We start from the raw sequence: 20,663 nt of genomic DNA, 5'->3' as shown, positions 1-20,663 counted from the left end.
ATGTTATTATATTCAAACTATAGATGCACATGCAGAATTATTAGAAGAATTTCCAGAATTACAAGGAACAGGAGAATGTTCTCTAGGAGAAGGTAATGAACCAATTGATGAAGCTGAAATGTTAGCTACACTTATAGCTAATGGATATGAACCAACAACAGAAGAAATTCAAATGCTAAAAGAAGAAGACAGATATCGATATAAATCATCGATAGAAGAACCTCCGAAATTAGAGTTAAAGCCACTTCCAAACCATTTGGAATACGCTTATTTACATGGTGAATCTGAATTACCTGTAATAATATCGTCTTCTCTTACTGAAAATGAGAAATCACAACTCATTTCTGTGTTGAAAGCTCATAAACCAGCCATTGCATGGAAGATTCATGATATTAAAGGAATAAGTCCTTCGTATTGCACACATAAAATCCTTATGGAAGAAGGTCATAAAACGTATGTGCAACGCCAACGAAGACTAAATCCTAATATGCAAGATGTAGTTAAGAAAGAGATTATTAAGCTGCTAGATGCAGGTTTGATATATCCAATTTCTGATAGTCCATGGGTAAGCCCAGTTCAATGCGTGCCTAAGAAGGGTGGTATGACTGTCATTACAAATGAGAAAAATGAGCTTATTCCTACTAGGACTGTAACAGGATGGCGTGTGTGTATTGATTATAGAAAATTAAATGACGCCACCAGAAAAGATCACTTTCCCTTACCTTTCATAGATCAAATGTTGGAAAGATTAGCCGGAAATAGTTACTATTGTTTTCTAGATGGATTTTCCGGATATTTTCAAATTCCAATAGCACCCGAGGACCAAGAGAAAACCACATTCACGTGCCCTTATGGTACTTTTGCTTACAAACGCATGCCATTTGGACTTTGTAACGCCCCTGCAACCTTTCAAAGGTGCATGATGGCGATTTTTCACGACATGATAGAAGAATGCATGGAAGTATTCATGGATGACTTTTCAGTCTTCGGTGATACATTTAAATCATGTCTAGTTAATCTGGAACGAATGCTAATTAGATGCGAAAAATCAAATCTAGTACTTAATTGGGAGAAATGCCATTTCATGGTTAAAGAAGGCATCGTTCTTGGACATAAAATTTCAAAAGAAGGAATTGAAGTGGATAGAGCTAAAGTAGATGTAATTGCTAAACTTCCACATCCCACAAATGTTAGAGGAGTTAGGAGTTTTCTAGGGCATGCCGGTTTTTACCGACGTTTCATAAAAGATTTTTCTAAAATTGCCACTCCTATGAATAAACTCCTAGAAAAGGATGCGCCATTCATCTTTTCAGATGAATGTATCAAATCTTTTAATATTCTTAAAGAAAAACTCACTAATGCGCCGATCATGATAACACCAAATTGGAATCTACCATTTGAACTAATGTGCGATGCAAGTGATTTTGCAATGGGAGCCGTTTTAGGACAAAGGATTGAAAAACGATTTCAACCTATATATTATGCTAGTAAGACATTACAAGGAGCACAAACAAACTATACAACTACTGAAAAAGAACTCCTTGCTATTGTCTTTGCTTTTGACAAATTTCGATCATATCTCGTTCTAGCAAAAACGGTGGTCTATACCGACCATTCTGCTCTTAGATACCTATTTTCAAAACAAGATGCTAAACCAAGATTAATCCGTTGGATCTTACTCTTACAAGAGTTTGATATTGAAATCCGAGATAAAAAAGGAGCAGAAAATCTCGCCGCTGATCATCTTTCTCGTCTTGAAAATCCCGAATTAGAAGTTCTGAATGAATCGGCCATACAAGACAACTTTCCTGATGAATATCTATTGAAGATAGATTATAAAGAAATCCCATGGTTTGCAGACTATGCAAACTACTTAGTTTGTGGATTCCTTGAAAAAGGATTATCGTACCAAAGACGAAAGAAATTCTTCAGTGATATAAAACACTATTTCTGGGAAGATCCACATCTGTTTAAAAGTTGTCCCGATGGAATAATACGCCGATGTGTATTTGGAGATGAAGCTAGTAAAATTTTAAACCATTGTCACACAGGACCAACAGGAGGGCATTATGGGCCTCAACTAACAGCAAGAAAAGTTTATGAAGCTGGATTCTATTGGCCTACAATTTACAAAGACGCACACCTTCTTTGCAAATCCTGTGATGCATGTCAAAGGGCCGGAAGAATAAGTCAACGCGATGAAATGCCACAAAATGTCATCCAAGTATGTGAAGTATTTGACATTTGGGGTATTGACTTTATGGGTCCATTTCCAAAATCTCATAATAATCTATATATACTCGTAGCCATTGATTATGTATCTAAATGGGCGGAAGCACAAGCTCTCCCAACTAACGATGCACGAGTTGTAGTAAACTTTTTAAAACGTCTTTTTGCAAGGTTTGGAACACCGAAAGCTTTAATAAGTGATCGGGGTACTCATTTCTGTAATAATCAACTTGAGAAAGTTCTTAAAAGATATGGAGTAACTCATAAAATCTCCACCGCATATCATCCACAAACAAGTGGACAAGTTGAAAATACCAACCGAGCTTTAAAACGTAGTCTAGAGAAAACCGTAGGATCAAATCCGAAGGAATGGTCCATTAAATTGGAGGATGCACTCTGGGCTTTTAGAACAGCCTACAAAACTCCAATTGGAACCACACCTTTTAGACTTGTTTATGGAAAAGCATGTCATCTTCCAGTAGAAATTGAACACAAAGCATTTTGGGCTTTGAAGACATGTAATCTTGATTTACATGTAGCCGGACGTCTACGATTAAGTCAACTAAACGAATTAGAAGAATTAAGACATGAAGCATACGATAATTCGTTAATCTATAAAGAAAGAACGAAAAAATGGCATGATAAAAGAATCAGAAATTCAAAAGAATTTAAAGAAGGAGACAGAGTTCTTCTTTTCAATTCACGATTCAAGCTATTTCCTGGAAAATTGAAATCAAGATGGTCTGGACCATTCATAGTCAAAAGAGTTTTCCCATACGGAACGATAGAATTAATAAATTCAAATGGAATTGAATTTAAAGTTAATGGTCACAGAGTTAAACATTACATACATGGTCCGATGGAAGTCGACAACGAAGTTAATCACAATTTCGACACCACAGCTAACTAAGTGTAGGGAGAATCAAGTCTTTAAAAGATAATATGTATTTCTGTTAGAGTTAGATTGTCTGTTTTCGTGTAGTTCTCGAAAATGAAACACGTATGGTCTTTCCCTAGCAGACCCTAAAGAACTAGTCTTCTCCCCCCATTCTGAATTTTTATTTTTTTAGGTTTTTACAAAATGAAGACTGCCTGTGAACTAAACCATGGTCTAATGCTACACGCTTTGATCACTAAAAGAAATAATGACATACTACCGAGTGAATTAGTATCAGTAATCAGAGAAAGAATGGACGGAGTTAGAAAAGGATCCAGATGCGAAGATAATAAGTTACAATTTGGTAAAGGAAAATCAAAATCCGCAGCGAAAAGAAGAGCACGACACCTAGAAAAATGTCACAAATGCGGAAAATGGTCACATGGAGGTAAATGTTCAAATAATCAAACCTATTCAAATACCGAATTTGTTACTTTATGCAGAGACGGACCGTTCATATGTTTAGAAGAAAAGACAATGAATGCTCGAGGTTACGCCTATGCAGCCATGGAAAACCAATTAAACCGACTATCTTATGAATATAATAGATCATATAACTAAGAAATCTATTTCACAGGTATGTCTGTATAGTTTTTATTTTTATTTTTATTTTTAACCTTTTGATAATAAACGCTAATTTGTTCGCTAAAAAGTATTAAATTGGTATTAAATAAAATTAGGTTTGGCGACCGAAATTATTGATATCGTTCAAAAATTTATTACATCACTGCGAAATTTAACGTTTATTCTTAAGGTATAAATATCTTTAATCAATCAACCCAAAATATTTCAAAAATTCGTCATGAGTTAAATTAGGTCTTGGAACCGAAATTACTTTACCGAAAAGAGGGGCGCATATTTTTGATAATATTTGATTGATTAAAGTGGGATAAAAAGACAAAAAGATTTTTAATTTTATTATGTTTTTAAACTTAATATTTAAATCTTAAATTAATATTGTAAACTTTGTAAAAACAATATATTTAAAATTGTAAAAATTAATATAAGTTTGATATGAATTTATAAATTTTTAAATTAAGTTTGGTGTGAATTTTTAATTTTTAAAATATGAAATTTTAATTTTATGCATTTTAAATTTTGAGTTTGGTGTGAATTTTAATTTTGAATTTTATATTTAAGTTGTGTGAATTTAAAAACAAAAATTTACTTTATCTCATTAAGTTAAGAATATGATTTTTAAAATTCGTCGTAAGTTGAAGACTAGGTCTTTGAACCGAAATTGCTTTACCCGAGGGAGGGACGAGAACTTTTATTATCATTATTTTTAATCTTATTGATTTAAAGTATGCCAAAAACATTGAAAAAACCCAAAAATCTTAGCTTTTAAAACAATCGCTACAAAAAGACAAATTTTAAAATTTTGTCGAGGGACGGACTAGGACATCGATCCAAAACGACCTCGTCCTAAATAACAAGGGAAACAAAATTTTAAAATTAATTTCTTAATTGTTTTATAAGTTAAAGATTATAAAAAAAAAAAAAAAAAAAAAAAAAAAAAAAAAAAAAGGGTAAACTCCGCGACTCGCGGAGTTTGCAGTGCAAATCCCCGCGACTCGCGGAGGGACAAAATTACAGAAAAAAAAAAATAAAACTAGCTGCACGATCAGTTCACTCCCACAAACAAAAACACAGCAAAAATACTGCGAAAACACCTCGAAAAAAACCCGAAAATCACCCCCAAAAATCTCAATTTTTAACCGTTAATCACCAAATTTTTTGCTAAAATCATGTTGAGAAGGATGATATCTAAGAACTACTCAAGAAAAACGGTAAATTTCTACACCTAAACACCATTTAATTCGAATTTTAGTGTTCTTGAGCTATTTTTCCCCAATTTAATTTTGATGCTTTTTAGTGTAATTAGACTTAAATTGTTTATGTATTAAGCTTGTATAACCTAGATTGATGCTGTTTAACATGATTAGAAGCCTTAAACTTCAAATTTTGAATAATCTAGGGTTTGTGTTCTTGAGCAATTTGGGGCTTTTTGATATAAACAGGTTATGGCCGATTTTTGTCATGAATTGTTGCTAAATTGAGTAGTGTAACATGTCTAGGTAGTTAAATGATCCAAACTTTGAGCCTAAACATGATTTTGAGAATTAAAGTGGACTTTTTCAAGTCCAAAATTCATGAACTTGATTTTTGAAAGATAATGCCATTTGAGACTTGTTTATTTGCTAGTAATGATTATTTTGACATGTTATTTGAGTTGAATGCTTATGAACTTGGCGAAAATTTTCGTATATGCTTATTTGAAAAAGTGTAGATTTGATAAAAATGTGAAAATAAGCTTAAGTTTGATATAAATTGATAATGTCATTGTAATTATTTTGATTGATGATTTTGCTGACACTAATGCATATTTGGATGCACAAAATTTGTGTTTGATGTGTTTTGCAGAATGAAAGGGGTGAATCTTCATCCCAAGCCCGTCATGCTCCTGCTGAGAACTTGGAACAACAGGAGGTAGATAACTACTACAAGCAGGATGTACCTCATCCAGTCATGACCTTTTCAGATATGCACTTGGAACAGTTGCACCCGAACCTGCGATTTGACAGACTTTGGATAGATTATCCAAAATATCAACGGGGTTTGCATACTCTTCATTCCAAGGTTGTTGAGGTACCGAGGGTCATAGAATGGGGACCCTTGGAAGCTGTAGAATTGGCCGGGCCAATTAGGGAATTACTGGTACAGAGGTATGGTAATTCTTCTTTTAATGACTGGATATGTTTATTCACCATACGCAGACCTGTATATAAAGTATGGTGTGAAGAGTTGTTATGTAGTATAGAGTTGAATGATCGGGTAGCTAGTTTAACCGATCGTTCTTTTATTAGATTTTTGTTAGGCGGTTCGATGCGCCACATGTCTTTACTGGACATGGCTCAGGCTTTACGTATATATACGCCTGAGGAGTTAGCGTCTGCCGATTGTAGAGGATTGATACTAAACGGTAGGAAAATAGATGAAAATTTTGATACACACGGTGTGTGGAGTCAAATGACAAGCCATCACCGTTTTAAAGGGGGAAACTACTCTTATTTGGATATAGATAGAGCCGAATTAAGAGTAATACATAGGTTTTTAGCTAATTCGATTACACAAAGGGGTAAAAACAAAGAAAAGGTAAATGAACAAGATTTGTTTTACCATATGTGTATTCGAGACCCACACAGCGCTGTAAGTATACCATATTGTGTGGGTTATTATTTATCAGCTATGGTTCGAGGGATGCGTCCACATAGCATAATAGGAGGTGGTATTTTTATTACTTTGATTGGTGAATATCTCGGTGTGGATATAAGTCGGGGGGGATTATTAGTAGAAGAGCCGGAACCCCGCGACACTATAGGTTTAAATGTATACCATGGTGCGAAAGTGTTGAAGCGGCGAAATAACGCCGCAGTACGATACAATGGTAGACATCCACAGGTAGAGAGAAACCAGGAACAAGGTAATGTAGGAGGGGGGAATGAGATGCAAGAAATGCATAGGTTTATAGCTTCTCAGGAATACGAAAATGCTAGACAGAGAGCATTTGAAGATTGGCAAGTTCATCAGAACCAGATCATAGCGCATTGCCAACATATAGGTAGAAACTATATTCCTACTCCGAAACCCGTCTTCCCTCCTTGGTCGATAGAGATGCAGCCACCATATCCTACGTATGACCCTGCCGAAGCATTCTATAGCACTTATGGTTATGCGTGGAACCCCTATTGGTACCAATATCATCCTTAGTTTACTTATTTTGTTTTATTATTTTGTAATTTGTAATTATTGATATGTTTAATACCTTTGTTAATATTGTAATCATTTTTATAATTATCTAACTTTTATTCTTAGATTTTAATAATTTTTGAATGTGGGGTAATATACCAAACTTCAAAAATATGTATATATGTTTGCAGTTTATCTTATGTACACAACAGGGTAAAACAACGCATTTTCAAAGACTGGCATTAAGTTCAGCAAAAGCAACTAATTTTGACAACAAGATGCAAAATATATGTGAAATAACAACAAGACGGAATGAACAAATGATGTGCACCATTTATCATTCAGCAAACAAACGCCAATATATTTGGAAACTTTGGTAAAAATTTAATCATTTTCACACAAATCACCCTCAATAATTTAAATTGTTACTGATTTCTTGCAAATGAGGGCATTGCAAGATCTTAAGTGTGGGAAGGGGTTAAATTCTTTCGGATTTTAAAAATTTTTATTAAACACTTGGTTACCATTAAAATACTAGTAAAGCAGTAGTTGTATTAGAATCTAGTGCTCTCTGATAAAAAAGAACAGCACTAGTCTTATATACTGACTACCCAATTCTAGTAAAATTTTTCAATTAAATGAATTCAAATCATGTTTATACATATTTATGAACGATAAAACTAGGTTTTAACACCGAAATTATTGTTACCTCGGAAAGGACATAAATTGAGAAACAAACTAAAATGTTAAAATTCATTTAAAATGGAATAGAGGACGATAAAAAGAAAAATAAAAAGCCAAGTGTGGGAAAATTTACCAAGTTATTTTAAACATATGTCACATATATTTGTAACAAATAACTGAAAATACTTTTGCTTTGAACTAAACTAAACTGTTTTACCCGATGAAAGAAAAGAAGAGATGGATCTACACGATGAATCAATTCCATCATTAAAAGGAAGTAAAGTCTTCCGAAAAAGACACGCGCTTCTTGATTTAGGTCATGAAGTTGTCGTTCAGACCAGCTGTAGGTTGACGAAAAATCTAGAAAAGTCATCACTAAAATCAGCAGGAAATCCACGGACCTTAGCATCAAACAGGGTCGCCAAGTGGTCAGATTTATCCTAATCATGAGAAGGATTTATCTCGTACAATGGGGAGGCACCATGCAAATTAGCTGGATAAGACTAATGAATCAGATCCCCAGAAAGGATAATCTCCTTAAAGATTAAAAATCAGCTTTTAAGACTGATATTACTCAATCCTAGAGATTGACCTTAAAGATTGAGAATTACAAACTCATGGAATTCGATGATATCTAAACTCGAGCTTAAACGAGAAAATATTTTGATCAAAAATACAAACCGATTTGTTTTCTGAAAACCCTATTTTCAATGCGTTCATTACCATTGAACGTAAAATCCTAGGAATTCACCTGGAATTCATTAGGTCACCTGAACTAAATCGGGTGTCAACCGTAAGAACGGTGGTTGCATAACATGGTCAAAGACAGGACCTTGTGCCAGACCGACAAATTATAAGGGTGAGCTTTACTATTGCTCCTACCAAGGATAGTAATTGCGTCCGACACGTTATAGACCATAATCAAAAGCATGTCACGGGACATTGCCTTAAACAGTTGCTTGTTCAACGCTTTCCTTTACAACCGGACGGTAGTTTGCCGAAAGGTAATATACGGAACAAGTAAACTGGACGTGTTGCTTTCCAAATACAAGGTTAGCAAGTGGGTGACACAAAACCGCAAGTTTTGAGCTAAAATTTTCAAATCTGAAACCCACCAAACCCACAAAAATATTTTGCAAACACCGGTAAAGGGTTATTCCGGAAAACTTATCTAGGGTAAAAACTAGATTTCAAAAGATCAAATGTTTTCATAAAGATCCAATTTCCTTAATGGATCTAAATTTTTATAGTCATGTGGGACTGTAAACCATATCGTTACTACCATTGTTTATACCGCCATATAGAAATCACTGATGTACAAAGTGTGAAGAATAAAGAAGTGATTCTAGTATTTCAAGACAATATTGCTTGAGGACAAGCAACGCTCAAGTGTGGGAATATTTGATAATGCTAAAAACGAACATATATTTCATAGCATTATTCCTCAAGAAAGACAAGCTTTTAGTTGCAATTGTTCTATTTACAAGTGATATTCGTTTAAATAATAAAAGGTGAAGACAAAAGACAGATTCGACGATTTGAAGACGCAAACGACCAAAAAGCTCAAAAGAACAAAAGACAATCAAAAAGGTTCCAATTATTGATAAGAAACGTCTCAAAATCACAAGAGTACAAGATTCAAAACGCAAAGTACAAGATATTAAATTGTACGCGAGGACGTTCGAAAATCCGGAACCGGGACCAGAGTCAATTCTTAACGCTCGACGCAACGGACTAAAAATTACAAGTTAACTATATATATAAATATAATATAATATATAATTAATTATATTAATTATATATATATTATATATATATATTTAAAACCGTCGGCAGCAGGAAACTCCAAGGGTGTAAACTGTAAATACCTCTCCGCGACTCGCGGAGTTTTAAGGGTATTTGGCCGCGAGTCGCGGAGCCCCAAAAATCAAGTCTGGCTATAAATCAACCCGAATTCTGATCAAAATCATCATTTTTTTTCTTCTCATTCATACGAAGTAATATATATTTATATTTATAATTTATATTTTAATTTTAATTATAATTCTAATAATAAGGGTATGTTAGCGAATGTTGTAAGGGTGTAAGTCGAAATTCTGTCCGTGTAACGCTACGCTATTTTTAATCATTGTAAGTTATGTTCAACCTTTTTATATTAATGTCTCGTAGCTAAGTTATTATTATGCTTGTTTAAAACGAAGTAATCATGATGTTGGGCTAATTACTAAAATTGGGTAATTGGGCTTTGTACCATAATTGGGGTTTGGACAAAAGAACGACACTTGTGGAAACTAGACTATGGGCTATTAATGGGCTTTATATTTGTTTAACTAAATGAAAGTTTGTTAATGTTAATATAAAGATTTACAATTGGGCGTCCCTATAAATTACCATATACACTCGATCGGACACGATGGGCGGGGTATTTATATGTACGAATAATCGTTCATTTAACCGGACACGGGAATGGATTAATAGCCACTAGAATAATTAAAACAGGGGTGAAATTACATTCAAGGGTAATTGGTGTAATTGTTAACAAAGTAGTAAAACCTTGGTTTACACGCAGTCGATAACCTGGTGTATTCATTAAACAAAGTATTAAAACCTTGTTACAATTCGAATCCCCAATTAGTTGGAATATTTATCTTCGGGTATAATAATAATTTGACAAGGACACTTGCAATTTATATTTATGACTGATGGACTGTTATGGACAAAAACCAGACGGACATATTGAATAATCCAGGACAAAGGACAATTAACCCATGGGCATAAAACTAAAATCAACACGTCAAACATCATGATTACGGAAGTTTAAATAAGCATAATTCTTTTATTTCATATTTAATTTCCTTTATTTTATATTTAATTGCACTTCTAATTATCGCACTTTTATTTATTGTTATTTTATTTTATCGCACTTTTAATTATCGTACTTTTTAATTATCGCAATTTAATTTTATCGCATTTTTATTATTCGCAATTTCATTATCGTTATTTACTTTACGCTTTAATTTAAAGTCTTGTATTTATTTAATATTTTACATTAGGTTTTAACTGCGACTAAAGTTTTAAAATCGACAAACCGGTCATTAAACGGTAAAAACCCCCCTTTATAATAATAATATCACTTATATATATATTTGTATTTTTATAAAAGTAAACTAATATAGCGTTGAGCTTTGTTTAAAGATTTCCCTGTGGAACGAACCGGACTTACTAAAAAACTACACTACTGTACGATTAGGTACACTGCCTATAAGTGTTGTAGCAAGGTTTAAGTATATCCATTCTATAAATAAATAAATATCTTGTGTAAAATTGTATCGTATTTAATAGTGTTTTCCTAGTAAAATAATAACTATTTTATATACTACCCCGCTGCACATCATATACATATAACGTCTATCTCCTAGACTTACATACTTCGAATGTGAATTTTCTGAAAAACATCCCAAACTATGAACTAGTTCTCCGAAATTGGAAAAATGCTGATGAAGCAGCAAAAACTGTAAACGACTTTAACAGTCAAAAGTTTGATGATAAAGAATAGTATGGTGGTAAAGCTGAGAAAAAGAGAAGGTTTGAAACTGGAAAACGGATTGAGCAGACCATGAAGGAGGCTGTGGACAAATCACAAAGACTAAACCTGACTTCAAAGGATCCAAATGATTCAGTGTCAACTGAAATCGTTAGCAAACACCTTACTTCTTATTCTAAACCTTCACAGACAAATCTTCTTCATCATCCATCTATGTTAAGAATTCTAAGATATTATCGTATCTTTTATTATAAATATCTTCGATATTTCTGAAGATATTTTCACAACTATTCTTATCCGAAATCTTTTATCTCTTCACAATATCTGCGTTACAACATAAAAAGAAACTGTGTTAGTTTCTAAATTCTGAAGAAAAAAAATTCGAATTTAAAATAGGAATGTTTTTAAAGTAGTGTTGGGAACTGAAGCATGAGTTAGTATAATATAATGACACTTGATCAACGTGATTATATTACAGTAAGTCATGCTGAGTTTCTAATGGAACGTGATGATTCACAGAACATACCGTCATCATGTACTATTTACACGACTCTTACATTCTACCCAATTTCCAAACATATTAAGAACATATCATCTTGATAGCTCTATATTTTCGGATATTCTGGTAAAATGCCAATTCAAGATCGTGCTATTACGATTTTCTTCTTGGAACATTAACTATGTTCATCTAAAAATTCATATCTACGAATTATGGACCATTATCCGCTTGACTTAAGGCCGGGAAGAGAAAACGAAAGCATGAAGCTCCGAAATATAATGGAGAATATAAAGCCCGATAACAACCCCAAAATTACAAACCGTGTATATCAATGCGTATAGCAATATAAAGACACGGGAGAATGAAAAACACAATAACTCCAAGATAATGGTAGAAGAAAATAACTTCCTCCGGTGGTAGATGAAAAAGAAGAATGATAGATATGAAAGTTAAGAGTATATCAAGAATCAATACTGGATGAAGCATATTAACAAATGCTTTAAAGTATGAATTGGGGAAAAAGACTAGAAGGTGTGAGCTGTGGAAATAAAGAAACGAAGGGGGTGGATTTATAGTAAAATATCAGACAGAGAAATCGAGATAGATTATCGCATTTAATCAAAGAAGATCACGATTTCCTTAATCGCCGAAGAACCAAATCTTATTGCAAAGATTTTCTTTAAATCCCATGAATTCCAGAAATCAATCATAACTACGTCATCGGTTAAAACAAATATACGTTTACTCATTTCACTCTCTTACGATAGCTTCACTTATACTCTTCGAGTAATCAAATTGTTTTATCTATATTACTCAATGATGATAAAACTCTATTTATCAACTCATATTCGTCATGAAAACATTTTTATAGTTAGCCATGACGACCTCGATCAAATTTCGGGACGAAATTTCTTTAACGGGTAGGTACTGTGACGACCCGAAAATTTCCGACCAAATTTAAACTTAACCTTTATATGTTTCTGACACGATAAGCAGAATTTGTAATGTTGAATCTTAAAAAGTTTGGAACTACATTCATGTAATCAATTACCCTTTGACCGTGTTCGACGATTCACGAACAATTATGAGTATATAGATATGTATATATAATATATAATATTAACTGAAAACATTAACAAAGTATTAGATATATGATACTTTACATGAACGTATTTGTTTCGATATATTTATCGACAGAATTAAGAGATAATATCAAATGATTGAATTATCAGATACATTATGATATGATTACGGGCCTATGTTATGAGGTCCATTGTGATTTAAGAAATCTATTCTTTTTAACAACATTCGGAAAATGGTAAAGTGATTTATAAGTAAGAACAAATGTGTCAATTAACGGGAACTAGACAAGGGTTAGTGGAAATTCCTGTTTAATTTCCAAGGGATGTTTTATAATATTTTCCTCGTGACCTTGATAAGATAACTATGTTAACTTTCATTTTATTTAATATGAAAATAAGAACGTGGAGTGTAAATAACTTAGATGTTGGATATCGACAAGTTAAGTAACTCGACATTTTTCATTAAGATGATTTCATACGTTTATTTAACCTTTGGGCTTTATCCCATGCTTCACCAACAGACTGTAATTTAAAAACTTGAAACCTATTATGAATATATATAATTCTACTTTTCTAAAATGTTTTATGATATAATGATTTCCATTATTTTAACCTTTTAACAAAATGATTCTTAAATATATTTAGTTTTGGAAAACAAAATTATCATATTTATTTGATTTAGTTTCAAAAGTACAAAAAACGTTTTCAGTTTAAAAAGAACTTTATTATTAAAACGTATATATCTTTTATAAATATCTAGAACCACTTTTGACAACTCATTACTTAATCAGTATGATAAAGGTAACGATATTTATATTTTATTTTATTAAATATATATAACGATTTAAATTAATATTATATATTTATACGCGTATTATACGTACATAGTTTTATACTTTTACTATACTTTAACTTTACCTTTACTTTACTTTTACTTTACTTTAACTTCAATAATTCACTTTAATAATTCATACTTTAATAATTCACTTTAATAATTCATACTTTAATAATTCACTTTAATAATTCATACTTTAATAATTCACTTTAATAATTCAAAAATCTATTATAAATAGAATTCAATAGGTTTCATTATTTCATAGAAACTTGAAAATATATTTCTCTAAACTCTCTCAATCGAATTACATATATATATTTTCTTTGTATTATTTCAAGATATTATTAGTATACATAAAATACTACGACGAAGTTATATTCAGACGATTTCAAAATAAGTTTTCAAACGGGATAGAGCTAAGTAAATTATGGGTTATAGGTATGGAGGTTATGGGTATTGATCGAGGGTATTGCTCGTGAGGTCAACCTAACGTTTATCATTTTCGTTGCGTCTACGTACTTTCCTGCAATATTGAATCACAATATTGATACGTTCGTGAATCCGAGACAAACCCTGCACTTGTTCAGTGCCATCATATACATAATTACTACGAAATACAGTATTGTGAGTTTCATTACTCCCTTTTTATATATATTTTTGGGCTGAGAATACATGCACTGTTTTATAACTGTTTTACGAAATGGACACAAGTACTAAAAACATATTCTACGTTGAGTTGTACCACTTTGCATATTTTTCCCTAATAGCTTGGTAACTAATATTTACATGTTGTAAGAGCATGTAAGCACGAATCCTATTGATAGATCTATCGGGTTTGACAACCCTAACCGGGCTAGTCGCTCTAGTATCGTAAACGGTTGCATAGTACTTCATTTTTACTACACTTGGTACAGTGTAGGGAGATTTCATAATAAAGGGAATATGCCACATTAATTGTTAAGTATGGTTACCAAAGCGCTCAACAACTTATAGAATACTTTTATACACTTGTGAGTGTACGGATATTTATGGAAACTGAAATCTTGTGGTCTATTACTATTACAGAAATGATTGATTATGATAAACTAATGAACTCACCAACCTTTTGGTTGACACTTTAAAGCATGTTTATTCTCAGGTATTAAAGAAATCTTCCGCTGTGCATTAGCTCATTTTAAGGATATTACCTGGAGTCATTCATGACATACTTTGAAAGACGTTGCATTCGAGTCATTGAGTTCATCAAGATTAATATTAAGTCAATTATAGTTGGATGTAATATGAAATGGTATGCATGCCGTCAATTTTTGATGTAAAGAAAGTTTGTCTTTTAAAAATGAATGTAATGTTTGTAAAACGTATCATATAGAGGTCAAATACCTCACGATGTAATCAACTATTGTGAATCGTTTATAATGTATATGAACGGATCCTTTCAATCGATGTACTCGAAACTTTCCAAATAACATCATTCGTACCTGGAGAAGTTCACAAGAATTTCACAAAAACCAGCATCATGTATCAACAAATAACGAAGTATTGATTCATAATATTATTGAAGAAATACTTATGTAATTTCTAAAGTTTTAGAGATTACTCAATTCTAGTTTCAACCATAAAATCCGATGAGTTTAATTTAATATTAACTCATTAAATCTATGTTACATCTAAAGAAAATATACACATATATATTTTCGTAAAGACTGTAATAAAATTATTTTGTACAAAATATTAATTGTGAATTTTTTTTAACGGGTAGGTAATACCCGAGAGATATATAAATTCACAATTAATATGGTACATTCTTCGAATCTGATTCAGCAATCAACAACTATACATACTATTTTCTCAACAATACACATTCTTTTATAAAAATGAAAACAACCATACTCATTCAAATTCAATTATATATGTTGATCTTGAAATCGCAGAATTCAATTTGAAATATAACCAGTATCACCACTCTTAGATTCCCATATATTTCCAAGTTATACTTTGACTTTAAAACTGTGCTAGAACATCATATGTATATTAACGATTACAATCTGTGTTCAAACCTCCGAAATTCCTGAAGACACTTCAAATAATGAACAATCGAGATGATGATCCAACCACATGTTACCCACAGTTATGTACCTAAAAAACTTATAAAACCAAAGTCATAGATTAACACGTATCCGTGTCAGACCCTTTGGCATTTATTAGCTAAAATGACTTTTCAATTCCTTTCCAAAGTAGTCAGTTTTGTCACAGCTCCAGCAAGTCAACTTCGACTTTTCAGTCAAAACAACCTTATTATAACCTTGATATATACGTTGCCCTTTCGCCATCCTTACCGAGGAACCATTTATGTTCCATCACATTAGCAATAAACTTACTAACAACTTCACTGATTTTTGATTTTCTAAAAAATCATTATAATTATCAAAACCCCATCATTTACCTATCTGCATCTTGTAACGAGAATTGCCATATGAATCATTGGGAATTAGCAATCAGTATTTTAAAATCTCGCAGCATGTCAACGCCAACAGTTATACATATAACGTCTATCTCCTGGACTTACATACTGCGAATGTGAAGTTTCTGAAAAACACCTTAAACTGCGAACTAGTTCTCGAAATTTTGAAAAATGCGGATGAAGCAGCAAAAACTGTAAATGACCTTGACAACAAAAAGTTTGATGATAAAGAATAGTGGGTTGGCAAAGCTCAGAAAAAGAGAAGGTTTGGAACTGGAAAACGGGTTGAGCAAAGTATGAAGGAGGCTGTGGACAAATCACAAGGACGAAATCTACCTTCAAAGAATCTAAATGATTCAGTGTCTACTGAAATCCTTAACAAATACCTTGCTCCTTGCTCTAAAACCCTTGCGGACAATATTCTTCATCATCCTCTTATCTTAAATATTCTAAGATATCATCGTATCTTCCGTTATAAATATCCTCCACATTTCTGAAGATATTTTCATAACCATTCTTATCTGAAATCATTTATCCCCTCTCGTTATCTGTATCACATCATAAAGGAAACTGTTTAATTTCTAAATTCTGAAACCTTCGAGTATAAAGTATGAATGTTTTGAAGTAGTGTTGGGAACTGAAGCATGAGTTAGTATAATATAATGACACTTGATCAACGTGATTATATTACAGTAAGTCATGCTGAGTTTCTAAATGGAACGTGATGATTCACAGATCATAACGTCATCATGTGACATATTACACGACTCTTGTATTCTACTTAACCTCTAAACATATCAAGAAAATATTTTTCTTGGTGATTCGGTCTTTTCCGAGGTATCCTGGTAATTTGACAAATCAAGATCATGCTATTACCGTTCCTTTCTTAGAACATTAACTATGTTCATTTCGAATTCCATACCTACGAATTCTGGACCGTTATTCGCTTGACTTGAAGTCGGGAAGAGGAGACAAAAGTATGGAACCCTTGAATATAAAAAAAATATAAAGCTCGACAACAACACGTAAATTACAAACCATGCATATCAATACGTATTGCAACGTAAAGGCACGGGAGAATTAAAAATACTATAACCCCAAGGTAATAGTAAAAGTAAATAAAATCCTTCGGTGGTAGATGAAAAAGAAGAATGACAGATATGAAAGTTAGGAGTATATCAAGGATCAGAACGGGATGGAGCATATTGATGAATACTTTAAAATATGAGTTGAGGAAGAAAGAATAGAAGGTATGATTTGTGAAAATAAAGAAACGAAGGGAGTAGATTTATAGTGAAATAGCAGACAGAGAAATCGAAACAAATCATCGCATTTAACCAAAGAAGATCCTAATTTCTTTAATTATCGAAGAACCAAATCTTATTACGAAGATTTTCTCTAAATTCCTTAAATTCCAGAAATCAACCGTGACTATGTCATTGGTTAAAAAGAACGTGCATTTACTCATTTCATTCTTTTGGGATAACTTCACTCGTACTCTTCACAAAAATCAAATTGCTTTATCTATATTACTTGATGATAATAAAACTCTAATTTCCAACTCGTATACGTCATGAAAACATACTTATTGTCAGCCATGACCATCCCATTCAAATTTCGGGACGAAATTTCTTTAACGGGTAGGTACTGTGACAACCCAAAAATTTCCAACCAAATTTAAACTTTATCTTTATATTATTCCGACAATATAAGCAAAGTTTGTTAAGTTAAATCTCAAGAATTTTAAACTGTGTTCATACATTCATTATAACCTCGACCAAATTCCGACAATTCACGAACCGTTATATATAAATAGATATGTATATATATATATATATTATAACTTGAGAATATTAATAAAGTATTAAACGTATAATACTTTACACGAACGTATTTGCTTCAATATGTTTATCGATGGAATTAGAAGATAATATCAAATGATTGATTTATCAGATACATTGTGATTACGGGTCCATGTTATGAGGTCCACTGTGATTTAAGAAATATATTCTTTTTGACAACATTCGAAAAATGGTAAAGTGATTTATAAGTAAGAACGTGGAGTGTAAATAACTTAGATGTTGGATATCGACAAGTTAAGTAACTCGACATTTTTCATTAAAATGATTTCATACGTTAATTTAACCTTTGGACTTTATCCCATGCTTCACCAATAGACTGTAATTTAAAAACTTGAAACCTATTATGAATATATATGATTCTACTTTTCTAAAACGTTTTATGATATAACGATTTCCATTATTTTAACCTTTAAACAAAATGATTCTTAAATATATTTAGTTTTGGAAAACAAAATTATCATATTTATTTGATTTAGTTTCAAACGTACAAAAACGTTTTTAGTTTAAAAAGAACTTTATTGTTAAAATATATATAACTTTTATAAATATCTAGAACCATTTTTGACAACTCATTACTTAACCAGTATGATAAAGATAATGATATTTATATTTTATTTTATTAAATATATATAACGATTTAAATTAATATTATATATATTTATACGCGTATTATACGTATATTATTTTATACTTTTACTATACTTAAACTTTAACTTTACTTTATTTTTACTTTACTTTAAATTTAATAATTCACTTTAATAATTCATACTTTAATAATTCACTTTAATAATTCACTTTAATAATTTATACTTTAATAATTCACTTTAATAATTCATACTTTAATAATTCACTTTAATAATTCATTTAATAATTCATACTTTAATAATTCACTTTAATAATTCAAAAATCTATTATAAATAGAATTCAATAGGTTTTATTATTTCATAGAAACTTGAAAAATATTTTCTCTAAACTCTCTCAATCGATTTACATATATATATTTACTCCGTATTATTTCAAAATATTATTAGTATACATAAAATATTACGACGGAGTGCTGTCCGAGTGATTTTGAAATTGTTTTTCGAGTGGGATAGAGCTAAGGAAATTATGGGTTATAGCTATGGAGATTATGGGTATGGTTCGGGAGTATTGCACGTGAGTCAAACTAGTATTTATCATCCCCGTTGCGTCTACGTACTTTTTCTGCAATATTGAATCTCAATATTGATACGTGAGCACTCATAACTTAACTTTTATATATTATTAGTGTATCCCTGACTAGTGCTCGAGTATATAGGATTATGCATGCTTATACGTTCATTATTGTCATTAGATAGGTTATGTCGAATCTTAAATTAAATACATATGCTATTAAGATAAGGTATATGATATGCATGTCGTTGGTAAGCTAGCGAAAAATTGAGAACTTTTCATTTAGATATCGAATGGTTTCGATGAACGGTTTAGAAGTTATAGTCAATTGAATTTTTATAAAAATGATTATTATTATCGTCGTTATTATCGTCGTTATTATCGTCGTTATAATCTAATTATTATTATTATTATTATTATTATTATTATTATTATTATTATTATTATTATTATTATTATTATCATTGTCGTTATTAATAAAAGATATTATTGTTATTTTTATTATTATTATTATCATTATTATCGTTAAGGTTATAATTAGTATTATTATTATTATTATTATTATTATTATTATTATTATTATTATTATTATTATTATTATTCAAATAGTTATTAGTATTATCATTAATATTATTATTATTAGTATTATTATAATTAAAACTAATATTAGTAACATCTAATTATTATGATTACTATTAATATTATTAATATGAACGCGATATAAAAGACGACTAAAAGCTATTAAACGAAGCGATTATGAAATAATGAGTATGAGTATCATGATGAAATTAAGATATTGATTTAAAGGAAAAATATCGTTTTCATTATTTTACTATTATTGTTATTAAAAGTATTATTAATATTAAAACTATCATTTTTACTAAAATTATTATTTTTAATAAAAATATCATTGTTAATATGAAACATCATTATTATTATCATTTTAGTACTATTATTAATAAAAATTATCATTTTATCATTTTTAGAAAATATAATTATTGTTATTTTTATTAGTAGAATAATAATAATTATTACAAAATAGTACAACTTTTACTTATTATTATTATTATCAATATTATTTTATCAAATAAATATGTGATACAAAGATATTTAACTACGTATAATATAATTACATTAATAATACCTATCATATTACTTTTATGATATTAAATAAACTTTATAAATTTTATTACTTAAGATATATAAAAGTATATTTTTATTATATAAATTTTAATATAAAATTTTATTTATTAATAAAAGAACTATATTATTTACTTTAATAAAATCTGTTAAAAATATTTAAATATATAAAATGACTATATTTAAACTATATAATAATCATGTATAAATTTTGAAAGACATTTTGGTCAATATGACTTTTGTTGACTTTTGCATATTTAGTCTCGAGCATTAGGATTGTGATACACTACGACTTGAAGTAAATTGTTAGACAGATATTGATCAAACATATAAATATATATAATTAATATAGGTTCGTGAATCCAAGGCCAACCTTGCACTTGTTCAATGACGTCATATGTATTTTTACTATAAAATACAGTATTGTGAGTTTTATTTGCTCCCTTTTTAAATGCTTTTGCAATATATATTTTTGGGACTGAGAA

Source organism: Rutidosis leptorrhynchoides, chromosome 1, assembly GCF_046630445.1.
Source record: "Rutidosis leptorrhynchoides isolate AG116_Rl617_1_P2 chromosome 1, CSIRO_AGI_Rlap_v1, whole genome shotgun sequence".
Lineage (NCBI taxonomy): Eukaryota > Viridiplantae > Streptophyta > Magnoliopsida > Asterales > Asteraceae > Rutidosis > Rutidosis leptorrhynchoides.
The sequence above is the reverse complement of the archived record's forward strand: the minus strand, read 5'-3'. Positions refer to the sequence as shown.